General features: G+C 35.3%; 1 protein-coding gene across 2 annotated transcripts in view; it reads right to left on the bottom strand.

The window, feature by feature from the left end:
• Positions 1-12,457, bottom strand: part of LOC145291524 (putative thioesterase PNKD) — a 238,241-nt gene that overhangs the window by 71,936 nt on the left and 153,848 nt on the right. The gene's annotated exons all lie outside the window — the stretch shown is intronic.

Genomic DNA, 12,457 nt, shown 5'->3' with positions numbered 1-12,457 from the left:
ATATCAGAAGTCTTGTAGCACTTTGTTTTGATCTTAATTGAGACAACCGAGTGATCAGAAGATCGCAACAGAGATAGAATGGTGGTTGAGCACTGTTCAAGGTAAGTTAGAAAATCTTCAATCTCTGGTACCCCCCTCGCCAATCTTTCACGAAAAACACCCGTCTAGCTGAAACCATTGTCAATAATTTTCACCACTCTTTATCTGTGCCTAAATCAAAACGCAGATTCCATGAGCAAAGCTTTCTTAGAAATGCACGCCTGTGGAACTCTTTTTCGTTTACCTGTTTCCCACCTGACTACAACTTGGATGTCTTCAAGTCCAACATAAACAAATTCCTGATAAACCGCCCCCTTAAGTAAGACACGTTATCAAATCTCCATTACTAACGATTACTACGATATTATCCCATAGACTACTGTACACGCAATAACCCTTATCCCAGAGTGGCTTCCGTGCCTTGATAAGTGGTGACTACATGTAAAAAAATAAAATCAAAAAATCAAAAAGACTTATAAATTGTCAGCATCGAATACATGAGTTGGTTTGTCAATAATTTGTGTTAGATGATAAGCTACGTAGAAATCGTGACAAACCCCATCTTCATCACATGTCTTGATTGAGTGGATTAGCCATTCAACATGGTGAACACTGAAATCTCAGCAGACGTTAATGTTGGCAGAGATGAGCAGAGAGGATATGGTCAATTTTTGTCAGAGATATTTTCAATGATAGTAACACTGTCATTGTGGGGGGGGGGATAGAGAGCAAATATGAACGTGGTGCTGTGAATAAGTGTTATTTAGAAGCACATTTAGGGTTTTGCTTGAAGATGTCCTTGCCACATGGAAAACCATCTCTAATGTAGAGCTCATATTCCATGGTCATCTTGAAGATTAGGTTGACTGGCATGTTAGAATAAGACTAGCCAGCTGCGTTTAAATATGACATTTTAATTCATGCAGATTATATATTTATTATTGAGACAATTCCCTATAGATTATTATATTGTACCTAATACATAGAAGTGAGATCAAAACTAATACATATATATATATATATATGACTTGGGTGCCATCAGCTAGAATCAAAGCCAAAACATACAACTCTCCAGCCTCATTACTTAGTCTGAGTCTGAGTCTGAGTCTGACACACACACACACACACACACACACCTGTCATCCCCTTTTTAAAAGATGAAATAGCTCAATATTTGCCGAGAAGATTCTAGCAAACACGGCCAGACGTAATGTTAAAATATCCAAATATGTTTCTAAAATAATAATTTCAAGATTATGAGAATTTTCTGAAGCATGAAAACAATGTCGTTTTTTTTTTTTTTTTTTTAATATTTTACTTTTTTATATTTCAAGCGGTCCTTCATTCTTGTTCACAAAAAAGTAGCGAAATAAAAATGAAAGACGTTGGGAAAAAACTGGAAAAAATTGTATTTTGGACAGCGTTCATTCCTTGCCACAATGTTCAAAAGAGTTCATGTGAATTATTTTTTTTACCGTTTGTGGAAGAACAATGTTATATTTTTTATTTGTTTTTAAATTTGAAACACATTAACGTTCATTTTAACCAGTAAAAAATATATATGCAATAATTGTGTTATCAAAGAGTAAATCTTTAACAAAGCAAAACTTATCAAGATAAGAAAAGCTCAACACTATCAAGGGGAGCAAAAAGCATCTACATATTAAATGAACGATGAACAAGAAAAGTTATATGTAACTTTATTATAGCATCAGAACAATAAGAAAAAGTCAAGGAGAAATTTAAGAAAAAAACTCTTTAAGCCATGGCATTTCGAAGGTAAATGCGTCTCATCATAAGAGGAGAAGGGACAGAATTATATAAAATGCAAATTTAAAAAAAAAAAATTTTTTATTACATTTTCACCACAAACAAGGCATATTGCCACTTTGTTGTAGGGGGCTACTATCAGGCACATAAGCATCAGGGGTACTGTGTAGGAAGTTGGGCAGCAAGATGTCGGTTCACATTGCACTTGAACTTCTGCATGTCAGTACAGTCAGGGAAGCAGAGGCCCGGAAGGGAATTCCAAAGTCTAGCTGTTCTGGGGAAGAAACTACTGGACTAGAAGGCTCTCTTGTATCTAGGGATCTCTACTGTGAAGGGATGGGATTTAGCTGCCTGTCGGGTTTGTCGGGGGTATTTACGTCGAGGGGGCACAAGTGCTTGCAGTTCGTCAGAGCATTCACCGTTAAAGTACTTGTAGAACAGGCAGAGGGATACAACATTTCGTCGATGGGACAGAGGCTGAAGTTTAGCTGACAGTTCAGGACCTATCAAATTGGCGACTCTCTTTTGAACCTTGTCTAGGAGCGAGAGACTAGTGGCAGATGCACCAGCCCAAATATGACCACAATATTCCATACATGGGCGAATGGTGGCCTTATAGAGGTAATGGATACTTTCAGGCATTAATAGCTTTCTAGCACGGTAGAGAGAACCCACCTTCTTCGCAGCAATCCTGGCAATGTTCTCAATGTAATTGTTCCAACTAATGTTTCCTGCGAACGTTAGGCCGAGGAGTTTAAAAGATGTACTTTCAGATAAAGAGTCTTTGGCCATTGCTATTGGTGGTAGGGAAGGTTTCTTGTAATTATTGAAGGAAACAAGTTTAGTCTTGGCAGCATTGAAGGTGACCATTCATTTTTGTCCCCATTCCACTACAGATCGGAGGTCTTCCTCTAGTGTTTCTGCCATTTCTTTAGATATGTGTTCATTTGTTTTCCTGTCGTGTCTGTTATAGAGCGTGGTATCGTCAGCATACATACCCATATCACAGACAATTTTGTCAGGGAGGTCATTTATGAATATTAGGAATAACAGAGGTCCAAGGCACTCCCGCATTTATATCATTGTTTAGATGTACAGCCGTCAAGGACAATCTGGATTTTTCTCTTATCTAAGAAGGATCTAATTATGTTATGTATTCTTCCAGTGCTGCCGTATGATCTGATTTTCTTGAGAAGACTCTCATGCCATACTCTGTCAAAAGCCTTAGATATATCTAGAGCTACCACTCTACTCTCCTCTGCTTTGTCCAGTGACTGGTATATAACGTTCTAGATTACAGTCACGATGTCTGCTGTGGAACGAGCTTGCCTAAATCCATATTGTTGGTCAGTCAGAAGTTTAGCATCTGTAAGGTGATGGACTAGAGCTTGGTTAATTATGGACTCAAATATTTTGGCGAAAAGTGGGAGGAGGCTAATTGGGCGATAATTTTCTGGGTCAGTTCTTTCGCCAGAATTCTTGAAAACTGGCACTACAGAAGCAGTTTTCCAGCAGGCAGGAAAGCAAGATTCATTAAGGCATTTGTTGTAAAGTTTGGAGAGAACTGGAGAGACTTTGGTGGCGCACTTTTTTAATAGCACAGCTGGGATGAGATCAGGTCCGCATGCTTTTGCAGTGTCAAGCTTTCTTATGATAGCATGCACCTGAGCAGGGGTGATTTTCAGATCATCTAGTGTGGCGTCTGTCTGCAAAGGAAAGTCAGGGAGGGGGTGGTTAGCAGAGTCCAGTGTGGAGTTGGAGGCAAACCGTCTGGCAAGCATGTTAGCCTTCTCAGTTGCTGAGCAAACAACCTCATGATTGTTGGATAGTGGGGGAATAGTTGATTACCCATTATTTATTACACTGTTGTAGATTTTCCAGAAGTCTCGGGTTCCTAATTTCTGTGCTTCGATGCGTTTTTGGGTGGTTTCAGTAAATTCTCTCTTAGCTGTCGCTATTTCTTTCTTACAGTTATTTCTGGCTTCTATGTACTTCTGTCTGTTTGAACTGGACTTATGTCAGTTAAATTTGCGGTACGCATGCTGCCTTTGCGCTATGGCAGCTGCATAAGTTGAAGTGAACCATTGGGGAGAGTGGAGTTTGCTATAGAATTTGCGTGTGGGAACATGTGCTTCAATTGCAGTTTTGAACCATTCAGTGCTCTCATTTGTGCAATGTTCAGCAGGAAGTGAAAAGATATTTTGCCATGGAGCGTCCCTGATAAGGTCTCTGATGGCTTCCCAGTCAGCCTTTTTATAATATCTCATTGTTTTGAGCAGTGGCTCTTCAGTTTTGGCTCTAGAGTTTATGGCGATTTCAACCATTACCACTGCATGATCAGCATTCCCAAGAGGGCTGTGGGCATTCGTTACACAGTCATCGGGAACTGTGGTCAGAAACAGATCTAGAAGTGATGCATGTTGTTCTTGCTGGTCTGGAAAACGGGTTGGAAACATAACCATCTGTGATAGGGAATGAGATATAGAGAAGTTACGTGTTGTGGTACCAGCTACGTCTGTGTGAGTAGAAAATCCAAGCCAGTTGCTGTGCTGGACATTGAAGTCACCAAATACATGCACTTGTGCACTAGTGTCGAGGAAAAGTGCTGTATCTATGCTGTCAGAGACTTTGTTTATTAGGGTACAGTCCTGGGTCGAGGGAGAGCGGTAGAGAAAATAAAAGTAGCTAATGTTGTGTTGCATGTTAAGTCTAAAGCACATAAAGGCTTGATTGTCCGATTCTAGTTTTGTTTCTCTAGTCAAGGGGAGGGTGTTTCGAATATAGACTCCAAGCCCGTGCATATGTCTGTCAGTCCTTACAGCAGAGTGGGAGGTATCCGGGCATGTTAAAGTAGTTAGAGGGGATGGAGGGGTGTAGGTTAGTCTCACTTAGTGCTAAGATATCTGGGGTGTTTGTTAGGAGAAATGTTTTGACATCATTTAAATTAGTTCTAAGCCCATGCGAGCCTCAAGGGAGAAGGCAGGTTGTTTTTGTTTGAGTTTTGGCCTGGTTATATAGAAAAAAAACTGGCTTAATGACATTTAGAAATAGAATGAGAATGAAGGAATATGATAAAATGGTAGAAAGTAATTAAAAGTAGGTACAACATAAAAGGGTAAATCGGAAGAGTAATGTGTAGGTAAAATTTATAAAAATATATAAACCAATATGAAATAATTGGGGTCCTTAAAGAAGAGCCAATAATAAAAGAAAGGAAAAAATAGGGAAGATGGAAGAGAAGGTGGAGAAAGAAGGGGAAGAGATAGAAACAGTAGAGAATACGGAAATACATATATAAATAGATTTTTAAAAATAGATAAAAAATATATAAAGAAAAGAATATATATAAGTAAAATTAAAATAGCCTAAAGAGGTTTTTCTTAAATTTTTCCTTGACTTTTCCTTATTATTCTAATGATATGATAAAGTTATATATAACTTTAATTCCTCATCTTTCATTTAATATTATTAACATCTATATTCCTATTTACTTGCCTCCCCACGAGGGCTGAGTAAGACACAAGGTCGGTTTTTAATGTGGGGGAAAATCTGTTGTATATTGTTTTATATTGGAGGAGATGATATATTAAAACGTGTCATGTATTATCTAGTGGATGTAAGATATTTTTCTTTTAACAGACAGATAATAAACGTATAAATCATATGTATGTTGTTAGCCAGAGGACATAATATTGACGTGTAAACTGAATCATGTTGTATCAGACTTATCACACGGGATATTTTTACAGTTTATATATAAGACGAATAATATATGCTTCATACCTTTTTCTTGAAGAGTTCTTTTAACTTCCTGCTGCTCCGTGACAAAACATGAAGTGATCAGCACCAACCAATTGAGACATCTTGTTCTTATTTGTTTATTCAAACCCCCAAAATAATGTTTACATATATTTTCTATTTTCACATTCTTTTTGCAATTCACACATCAGTCATTTCTTTCGCAATTTAATTGTTTATTCTTCTAATCATAATAACTGATCCAGTCGCTCAAATCAATTAACAAAAATACAATAACAATAATAATAATAATGTTTTGACCATTGCTCCCGCTTGCCACAGTTAACAGATACTACGCTATGATCACAGCCTAAAAGGTCATAACATTACAAATCTACCTCCACAAAAAGGGGCACTCTGGATAAGAACAAAAATAAAAATTGTCTCAGTGATGAAGGATTCCTCCTCAACTGACAGAGGACAGAAAAAGTGAAGTGCAGCATTAGAACAGATACTACACTGTGATCTTGGCCCAATATACCTGTTTATGACGAGTTTCAACTTTTCTTGAATGTTATAGCTAAAATTAGAAGAACATCTATTGAATATTTTTCATTTTAAAAAAGATATTCAGGTTTATTATGATGCTTGCTAAGAAATAACTGGAATGCTATAGCAAAAACATACACATGTCTTGTGTGAGATTTGAACCCAACGATGGCATAAAATACTAGAACTGAAATCAAACGCTTTAACCATATGGCCACCGATTAAAAAATATTTATCGTTTTAACCTAGTTAAATGTGTTTGGCGTAATGATTCTTTTTATCTTTCTATGCAGATATATATATATAATAGTTCAATTGTCTCAAATAAAGAAACATGAAAGAAAGTACTATTAAACTAAAAATATATGTTAGTGAACATTTATTTTTGTAAAAAAAAATGTTTCAGAAAAATCTATGTCAAACGCATACAATGAGTGAATAAGTATGTTGTTTGGTTAGTTAAAAAGAAATGCTAAAAATGTCAGAATTTGTTTCTAATGCTATTTTTACTTAATTTTAATTTTTAAAAGGGTTCAAAAACTTCTGACATCAATAAGGACGGCTCAGAGACGTGCAGAGGAGGAGAGTTACTATAGGTGCCCAAGCAATTACCCCTTTTTCTCCTGTCTTAAACATGCCCTTTTCAGAGGAATGTATCATAAGCCTGTGTCCCTGAGACATAGTTTTTTCACTTGAGTACCTGCCCTGATGGGCAAAAATCAGAAGCTCACAGTATTAATGCTGGAGTCCATCAAGATCCGTCCTGGCCCAACTCTCTTCCTGATCTACATCAATGGTCACCTAAATCCCATCCTTAGATCATTCGTAGACATTTATGCTGACGACATTACCATCTACAGCAACACATCAAAGCCATAAATGATCAAGTTCTCTCTGATTCTCTCTCCTCTGATCTTGAACATGTGGCACAATGGGGAAAGAGGTGGCTGGTTACTTTTAATGCATCTAAAACCAAGCTTCTATCTTTATATCATCAATGCTCTGATCCCTGTCTGGCATCAATTGAAATGAATGGCTCTCGTCTTGGGGAGGCTCCATGTTTTGACAAGCTTCTGGGTTTAACTTTTACTTCTGATCTGAAATGGAACATGTACATCGTTCCAAGATCGCTGGGAAAATAGTGGGATCCTTCTACCGCTCCAGTAAATATCTCACTGCTGATGCTATTCTTTACCTATATAAGAGCCAGGTACGTCCAAGGATAGAATACTGTTGCAGCATCTGGGCAGGAGCTGCTAGAAGCAGCTTATCCTACCTTGACAGAATTTAAAATAGACTTCGTAGCCTAGTGGAGGATGCCCTTTTCTCTTCCCTGCAACCTCTTTCTCACAGAAGAGACGTTGCAAGCCTGTCTCTGCTTTATCGTTATTTTCATGGCAAGTGCTCGACTGAACTCTAATCTATGGTCCACCCTCGCCAAACTTTCACGAAAAATACTCGTCTAGCTGAAACTACTATTAATAATTTCCCTCATCTGTGCCTAAAGGTAAACATAGATTCCATGAACAAAGTTTCTTTCTTAGAACTGCACGCCTGTGGAACTCTTCCATTTGCCTGCTTTCCAGTTGATTAAAATATGGCTGTCTTCAAGTCTAACATAAACAAGTTCTTGATGAGTCGTCCCCTTAAGTAATTCAATTTACCAAATTTCCACTACTAACAATTACTACAATATTGTCCCATTGACTACTGTACACTCATTAACTTTCATCCTCGAGTGGCCTCCGGGCCTTGATAAGTGGTTATTTTTATGTAAAAAAAGGAAAAACAAAGTTCTCTGCACGTCTCTGGCTTGGCTCATAAATCAATCATTTAACTCAGGCTGTGACACATATGCAGATTACTATGCTTTGATTAACACCATGCCGCGAGGAAAAAAAAAAAAAAAAAAAAAGAAACGGTACAAACTGATTCTATTCATAATGATAGCGTTATATTGCAGAAACTTTATTGATCCTAAACAAATAAATATTTATTAAAAAAAAAAAAAAATCTATGTTGTACTAACTTTCTAACCTTACGAATTTCGATTCAAATAACGCTTATATATATATATATATTATATATATATATATATATATATATATAGTCATCCACATACAGTACTGTTTCGCTGCTTCACAGCTCATCAGTGCGGCTAGACAGGTAACTACCTCAAGCCAGGATTGAAACCCGACTGTCTGTACGGCAGTCAAGGCTCCTAACCCTTACGCTATTGGCGACTGCTGAACGAGTAGTGAATTTAACGATGTTTTGACATCGTCCGAAATACCTCCGCTCGATTTGTTTACACAAAGAGCGTCGCTTATATGCTAATGGTAATTCACATATCACTTCACTAGCAGGTCACCTGGCATTGTCCGGTCACAAAATATGCTAAAATATGATATTTTGATTAATGCAGATTTTGTAATTATTATTATATTATATTGGACCCAATATATAGAAAAAGGTAATAAAAAAAAATAAAAATGACTCGTGCGCCGCCACTGAGAATTGAAACCAAAACATTTAGCTTATGATTAACTTTTTCTTTTGACGTTAATACCTGAGCTATGAAAACATGTTTGTTGCAAGGCTAAAAATTAAAACATTAACCAATAACTATTACGTTACGCATGCATATTCATAATGCCGTTGTTCGACCTTCACCTTGTAAATTCAATTTTTTTAATTTTCACACCGATTTTCCTGGCTAAAACCCAAATATAAAGTTTTGCATGGGTTTAAATACCCTATATATGAAGTTTCATGACAGTAGACCAAAAACTGACAGCGGAGTTTGGTAGGCAAAACTTTTTAAACAAATATATATTTGCATACATAAATATTTATAGAAAGAGGTTTGTGTTTACTATAATCTTTTTACGCAAATATTACGCAAGTATAAATCATGTAGAGCATCTGCATGAATATAAATACACGTAATAGAAAATAAGAAAACTGAAAAAACTAATATGGAATTAATTAAAATGAATGTTTAAAAGAATATGCAAATTAGCTAGATCTTTTGCAGATGAATGCGATCCACGACCCATATATAACAAGGTTGTATTTTCTTTTTAAATAAACAGAATAAAAGGGTTTTTAATATAAATATCAATACACAAAATATAGGAGTATAAATATTTAGTAATAGGAGCAAAATTCGAACGACAAAAAATGATTAATAAAAACTTTTCAAAATCAAAAGTGCAGAAATATAAATATAGATGTATATATTTATGGAACAACCTTATCCATATTGAAAAGCTCAATATCAGTGATAGAGCTTAATAGAGTAGAAAAATCCTGTCACAATAGATTTACTTTTTCTACTCAGACTTTTCATCCCTTTTTTAACCCCGGATAATTTTTAAGAGATTCCAAAGGATATCTCACGAAACTCTTTTTGGATTCACTAATCGCCTCACCTATTGCGAACTTTTGGATATTAATGGATATTTACAACTATACATAATGGACTTTGTTGAGTATTAATTTTCATTTTTTCTATAAATTTTTACTTTTCTTTGAATTTTCTTTCTCGACTGTTTTCAAAAATTGAGCTAACCAGCAAAAATAGATTCTTATCAATACTTACCTTTTGCTAACTTTTTTCCTCCGAGAAGAGCCTTTTTTGAAGCTCCATGGAATAAAGAACCTTTCACCTTTACTTTTTCGTATTTCTTGTTTTGAATAAAATATTGTAAATTTAAAATTTAATTCTACAATATATTGATTTTTTTCTAATTATATATATATATATATATATATATATATATATATATATATATATATATATATATATATAAATAATGAATTCTGTCTTTTGGATTACTTCGGAACATCTTCCATTAATGGAATTTTTTACATTTGGATCCTCCATTTTTACCAACATTTTGGATTTTACCGTTTTTGGATTTTCCACTCATCATTAAGTTGAACATCCATTCACATGTAATTATTTTTCATTCCCACCCACCCCCCACTTCCTCTGCTTTAGTTTTTCGTTTTTATGCTAGTATGATTTACTCCATATTTGTGGTTTCATTAAATACTTTACAAGCAAAATATTATTCCGCATTTTGCTAACTCCTCTCCTCTGATGAAAAGGAAAGTATTTCTTTTTAAACTCCAGGGATTAAGGACAATCCATTTTATTTGTGTTTCCTTTCCGAAAAATGTTTTTAACTTTTGCTAAAGTGTTTAACATATTTTATTTGGCCTTGAACATCGATAAAGGTTTTACCTATAGAGTATATCTTTCTTTTTTTTTTTTTTTTTTTTAAATATATCACTAACTTTGAATGCACTTATTTGTTATGTCTTATAAGAATTTATTTTTTAAACTAAAAAAAAAAAAAAAAAAAGACATTGGATATGCAGATAATGTACGCAAAAGAGCTTTTCATTTTAATATACAATTTGTTCCTTTCTTCAATCGCCAGCCCCCATCCACAGATGAAATAATTTAGTAATTTGTACTCCTTTGTTTTTTGTTGTATATTTTGAAAGAGATCATACCATGCTATTACATCGAGATAAACAGTGAATCCCTTATGCTTCGCTTGTAAAAAGAAAGGTTGTTTGTTTAAAGAAATTTAGTTCAATGTAAAAAAATAGTTTACAAGTCAAGCATTTCTGACCAGGAACAAATAACTCTCACATAAGAACATGAAACGGGATAATCCCAGATCAAAATCGTACAAGACGATGCCATTATTATCAGGTTTTCTTTTTACGTAACATTTGCAAAAATTTGCAATGTAAGCATAAGGTTATGTCCAGTTTGTTTCATAGAATAACAACATTTGTATGGGTCACTGTATAAACTGATTTACAATCTATAATTATATTAAAGGTTAGTTGATCAATGTTTGTTTTCCTAAGGCCTTTTTCTCATATAATTTAACTAGTAGAAAACGCCTCCTAGGACGGGTATAACCAATAAATATTAAACTCATTTGCTTTCTTTGCGGGGGGGGGGGGGGGTAGTGGCACTCATCTAAATGGTAAAGTTTACAAAAAAAAATATATATATAATAATAATTAATAATAATATACTCACATTACCCACGCTGTTATCTAGAATACATATTCCATAATTTATAAAGATAAGTTCAATAGTTTAGAATTTTATCAAGAATGTAAATATTATTGCTGCTTACCAATTCTTTAAAAAATATATCTAAATGAAATGTGAAAGTATCCTTACATCCAAACGGATTGTGCTTATTTAATTCTGTGATAGAACACAGGGCTCTATATGGACAAATTTATCTTTAGTTGACCTTTGACAACTAAATGTTGCATCCCTCTTCCTGTTCTACAAGTATTTTAATGGTGGATGCTCCGACGAACTACAAGCCCTTGTACCTCCTTGACGTCAATACCCCGTCAAATCTGACAAGCAGCAAAGTCCCACCCCTATACAGTAGAGATCCCTAGATGTAAGAAGGCCTTCTACTCTAATAGTTTCTTCCCTAGAACTGCTAGACTTTGGAATTCTCTTCCGGGTTCTTGCTTCCCCAACTGTACTGACATGCACAAGTTCAAGGGTAATGTGAACAGACATCTTGCTGCTCAACTCCCTACATAGTATCCCTGCAACTTATGTCCCTGATAGTAGCCCCCTACATCAAAGTGGTGCTGTGCCTTGTTTGGGGTGAATATGTAATCAAAAAAAAAAAAAAAAAATTGTTTACTAGTCAAATAGAAAAGTTATTAGCCAAACCCATGTAATTTTTTCTGACGGTCACAGTGGACCTAGCGATAACAGAGATTAAGGAAAACTCTGCTTCTCACCAAATCTACCACGACTGGATGCACTTTAAGATCATATTCAGGACCGAGGTAAAGTGGCGAAAAAAAAAAAAAAGAAAAACCAAAAACATTGTAGTGTGAACATAGTAACAGAGTTATATTCATGTAAACATATTTCTTATGAAGCATTTGCCAAGAGATGACTGGCGGTGCTTACAAGAGAATGCCTGTGAATAAATGTTTTGAGAACAGTACTGCAATGTTGATTTGAATTTCTGTTGAGGGAAGGTGACTATAAAAAAGAAGAGATGTTTGTATGTTTACAGTTATAGACTACAAGAATATTCGTCCCGGAAGGATAAAATTAATTGCTTGAATAGAACACTTTTGTACCAGTTTTATGTAACATTATGAAAATTTAAATCGATATACAGGGTGGGATGATAAAATTGTCCCCCTCACCCCCCAAAAAAACAACGACATGATTCCATTTCTGCTTGATAAAAACCGGTTTTCTTTTTTTTGTTACAAACCATCTACTAGTTGGCTAGTTGTGTACAATTCCCAAGAGCGATAGGAGCCTTCTATCATGCCT

This window comes from Euprymna scolopes, chromosome 12 (genome assembly GCF_053919585.1).
Source record: "Euprymna scolopes isolate OS-2025 chromosome 12, ASM5391958v1, whole genome shotgun sequence".
Classification (NCBI taxonomy): domain Eukaryota; kingdom Metazoa; phylum Mollusca; class Cephalopoda; order Sepiida; family Sepiolidae; genus Euprymna; species Euprymna scolopes.
The sequence above is the reverse complement of the archived record's forward strand: the minus strand, read 5'-3'. Positions and strand labels throughout refer to the sequence as shown.